The following is a 4,817-nucleotide window of genomic DNA, read 5'->3' on the forward strand; positions in this document are numbered from 1 at the left end:
GTGACACGCAGAACGCTTCTTTTACTTCTGACAATGCTTGAAAAGAACGCCTATACCGAGTTTCATGTAATAACTCGCATGAGACGTTTGGTTGCTCGGAAATCTACGATAAAATTTTGTTAGATCATGTGTCAATGTCTGTTAATAAAACACTTTTCTATATCTTTGGTTTCTACTGCTCTGTGCTGTAATGGATGGGATGAGCGCCAATATAACACTTCAAGGAAGCGTAACAAAAATAAACTTTCCTTTATAACTGAAACTACTACCGAAGGGAGAGTCACAGCAGAATTATACCAGCAGCCTCGGTCTAGAAATCATTTTGAAACTCACCTGATATGGAAGCTGCACCACGGAAGATTTGAATCAAAATCAGGGAGGGCAATGCTGACGTAATTATTGTGAGGCGTTTCGCCGTAAATATGAGGTATGTTGGACATGGAAGTAGTTTCCAGCCGTGCTACTCTGAACTTACTTTAGTCATTTTCTCTCGCGGTTGCCATTTAAGAGACTTGACACGTGGTCAACTTGTGTAACGATCTTGTAATGCACAAAACGGCAACAAAGTAATGGATCTACAATTTTGGATGGAGTGGCGCGTTTCAGAAGCTGTTACGTACGACTCACCATGGAGATAGTACAATGGTTAACAAATTAGACTTCTATTTCCGATAAAAGTTACTTGGCGAGTCTCTAAATGATACCATTTGAGTTGTGACGAAGATTATATATATATATATATATATATATATATATATATATATATATATATATATATATATATATATATATACAGAAATTCTTGTAATTTCAAGTATAAGTTAAAAATTCCAGAATATAACGGATAAATTTTTCCATGGGCAGGGCCATACTTTGCACCGTATTTTCTCTGTCTTCTTTCTATACTTTGCAACGGATCATAGCGGAAGACCCCTTTCATGTTTCAAAAAATTTTGCTTTCGCCGTTAAACTGAAACATTGTTAACGAACGAGTATTTTTTTTTTTAATTTTTGGTTTTACAGATTTACAGTACTTCCAAAGTTCTTTATTATAAGTATAGGTACTCCCCAGCGAACTTTTAATCTTTTTCTATGGAAAAGATTTGTCAGTTCGCAGGATACTATAGCTTTTAGAAAGCTTGTTAAGTTACCTGCAAACAGCTATATTGGTATCTTTTTGGAAAGAAGATTTCTTTGGCCATGTAAGAATGCCTGAGCTTCGACGGACGGCGCACAGCGATAAGCGAGCCGTACTGTTCGGCGGGCTGCCTGCTACCAATGACTCATCGACACTGACTCCAGCTAACGGCTGCATTCACCATGAAACTCGCAAATGAGCGTACATTCTAAATGGACTTCCATAAATACTGTAGCCGACGAGCATCACTAACGATGTATGCTATAAAGGCGATGGATGTGTTATCAAATTTAGGTATTTAGGAATCCTACGAATTTCCCCCTGTCGTCCAACAAGAGTGTATTTAATGCTGTTACTAAATGAGACTCCTGATGGAGAGAAACACTCAATTAAACTGTGTATTTGAGCTATGAGTACAATGTGCAAGTGAAATTCAGGCGTACGTCCGACAAAGCAAGGCAAAGAGGGTGGACAAGTGAACAATCGAATCAACTGGGGGCATGGATGTGTGTGATGTCCTTAGGTTAGTTAGGTTTAATTAGCTCTAAGTTCTAGACGACTGATGACCTCAGAAGTTAAGTCGCATAGTGCTCAGAGCCATTTGAACCATTTTTTTTAACCAACTGGTCTCACGCGTGTACTATTAGGCCTGCCCTGTATCAGAAAGCAGATCTTTTGTAGAATAGAAAAGAGCGAAGAGAATTTTCCAACTTCTCTTCGGTATGAAAGATATTACTTATAGACTGCTACAACGAAAGTGTTCGAAAACTGATAAAACTTTAAATCCAGTATTGTTTATGGACAATCGTAATTGATTTTATAAGCTTTAACTTCACTTCTCTGGTAGATTTTACTTTCAAAAGCAATCCGAAACTACGGATCAGACGGCCGGGTGGCCGAGCGGTTCTAGGCGCTTCCGTCTGAAACCGCGCGACCGCTACGGTCGCAGATTCGAATCCCGCCTCGGGCATGGATGTGTGTGGTGTCCTTAGGTTAGTTAGGTTTAAATAGTTCTAGGAGACTGATGACCTCAGATGTTAAGTCCCATGGTGCTCATAGCCATTTGAACCATTTGAACAACAGTTAGGGCCATCTTGCCTCAGGATGGGATACAACGCCTTTATGACACCCTTCCGAACCGAATCATTGAATGCACCTAGGCTAGAGGGGAATGCAACGTTATACTGCCACTTTCTTCATATATTCGACTCGATGTTGTGATCACTGAAAGAACATCACATACCCTGTCAACTCGTGAAGATTCATTTCGTTTCCTCCTTCGCTTCTTGGTGTTTCACCTTTTTTGTCAGGCCGTGTTTACAAATTGCCGTAAGTTATAGATTTCACTAGTTCGCTCAGAGTGATGTATGTACAAACAGTGTTATTGTAGTATAAACAGGAAATTGCAATTGCCAGTGCAGTTTTACGTTACATTAAGTGATTAACTGATAAAAACAGACTCCTGAACGGGCAAGAGCTTATACTGGAGCTAATAACTGTAATAGGTACGAGATCTTTCCTTTCGTCAGTTAGATCGTTCTAAACAACTGATTCTTCTCAACGATCTACTACTTGTAACAGAGGCTACCGCTGTTTTCTGCAGTGAATAAAGGAATAACGATGTTGCTGTATAAAAAAATATTCTACCTAAGGCCAACAATTGTATTGCTTTGTTATACAATACTAAATCCACATCCAGGGGTTGGACAAAAATAAGGAAACTCTGCGAGGAATATATGCTCAAACATAAATGTAGATGGCAGGCTGGAGTGGCCGTGCGTTTCTAGGCGCTACAGTCTGGAACCGAGCGACCGCTACGGTCGCAGGTTCGAATCCTGCCTCGGGCATGGATGTGTGTGATGTCCTTAGGTTAGTTAGGTTTAATTAGTTCTAAGTTCTAGGCGACTGATGACCTTAGAAGTTAAGTAGCATAGTGGTCAGAGCCATTTGAACCATAAATGTAGATGCTAGCCAAGCATGCATGTTGCACTGTTGTATTTTATCACGAATGGCACCCGGCAATGTCCTCAGTACGTTACAAGTATCACTCGTGGTCACAACAGTGATCTGTGTAGTTGTGAGTGCATTACGAAGGAGCTTAGTGAATTCGTATGTGGGCAAGTTGATGGTGCTCATATGGTGGGTGCTTCCGTAGCCAAGGTAGACGAAGATTTATACCACATACAGGGAAGGCGGAAAAAAGTCATCCGCCAAGTCACAACACGGACGAAAGTGCGTGCCGAGTGGTCGAGACGGATGACCGTTGAAAAGGAATGTGACAAAAAATAAGAGGACGACAGGTGCAAAACTCACTGCACTACTGAATGTCGTACCCGCGAACCTTGTCAGTACCAAAACAATACGATGAAAGCTCCATAATCTACGATTTGTAGAGCGATCTGGAGCTGGAGCTCCAAGACAAGTCATCAGTAGCGCAAATATCCGTAATAGGAAAACGTGGTGCCGAAGACGTACAACCTGGACTATCGAGCAATGGAAGAATGTCATTTGGTCGCACGAGTATTGTTTCACAACTTTTGGCCGAGTCTGCCCAAGAAGTAAAAAATATAGTGGTGGCTGGGTAACAATTTGGGCAGCCTTATAGTGATATTCCATGGGCCCCATGGGAACCTTGCAAAACCGCATCACTGCCAAGGATTATGTAAGTATTCTGGCTGATTAGTTCAATCTCATGATACAAGGTTTGTTTTCAAATGTTGGTGCAGTGTTTCAAGACGACAGAGCCTCACATCGTACAGGACCGGTATTTTAGCACGAAAATCAGTTGTCGCCTGTCCCCTGGCCACTAATAATCTGATCTCAACATTACTGAGCCTTTGTGGAGAGAAGGTCGTGTTAGCGCTATCCGCCTCCATCATCGTTACATTCAGGTTCTTTTTGCGCCTGTGTTACAGTTTAGTATGGGCTAAACTCACCTATTACGAGCCTAGAAGCGCCTCTCTGAATTATTTGGTATCTGCTGCCAGAACTCCAAACGCTGTCGTAGTTTTCTATAATTAAATTACAATGAAATCCAGACCATTAGCTGCTTCTAGGCCTTGATAAACATCAACGGGGACAGTTGAAAATGTGTGCCCCGACCGGGACTCGAACCCGGAATCTCCTGCTTACATGGCAGACGCTGTATCCGACTGAGCCATCGAGGACACGCAGAATAGTGCGACTGCAGGGACTTACCTCTGGCACGCTCCCCGTGAGGCCCACATTTCCAACTTACTGTCCACACGCAACGTTTGCAGTGCCCCTGCCCACTACACTCATTAGTCGCGGCATTCAATCTGCCGATTCCCGTAAGAGTTTGAGCAATGTGAGTGCCCCCGCACTGAAGATGATCATTGGTCGGTAAGCCTTATCTATATAAAGATGGTATCTGATCTGTTTTTTCGGGGCCGTCCGGAGTGGCCGTGCGGTTCTGGGCGCTGCAGTCTGGAACCAAGCTACCGCTACGGTCGCAGTTTCGAATCCTGCCTCGGGCATGGATGTGTGTGATGTCTTTAGGTTAGTTAGGTTTAATTAGTTCTAAGTTCTAGGCGACTGATGACCTCAGAAGTTAAGTCGCATAGTGCTCAGAGCAATTTGTTTTTTCGGACTGTGTCCTCGAAGGCTCAGTCGGATAGAGCGTCTGCCATGTAAGCAGGAGATCCCAGGTTCCAGTCCC

At 42.7% G+C, this 4,817-nt stretch overlaps 1 non-coding gene across 1 annotated transcript; it reads right to left on the reverse strand.

Annotated features, from left to right (window-relative positions):
• Positions 1 to 4,231: 4,231 nt before the first annotated feature.
• Trnat-ugu (transfer RNA threonine (anticodon UGU)) lies at positions 4,232 to 4,305 on the reverse strand. Its single transcript has one exon. It is a non-coding gene; the product is annotated as a tRNA-Thr (tRNA).
• Between the last annotated feature and the right edge of the window lie 512 nt (positions 4,306 to 4,817).

The sequence above is a fragment of the Schistocerca gregaria genome, chromosome X, assembly GCF_023897955.1.
Source record: "Schistocerca gregaria isolate iqSchGreg1 chromosome X, iqSchGreg1.2, whole genome shotgun sequence".
Taxonomy (NCBI): Eukaryota; Metazoa; Arthropoda; class Insecta; order Orthoptera; family Acrididae; genus Schistocerca; species Schistocerca gregaria.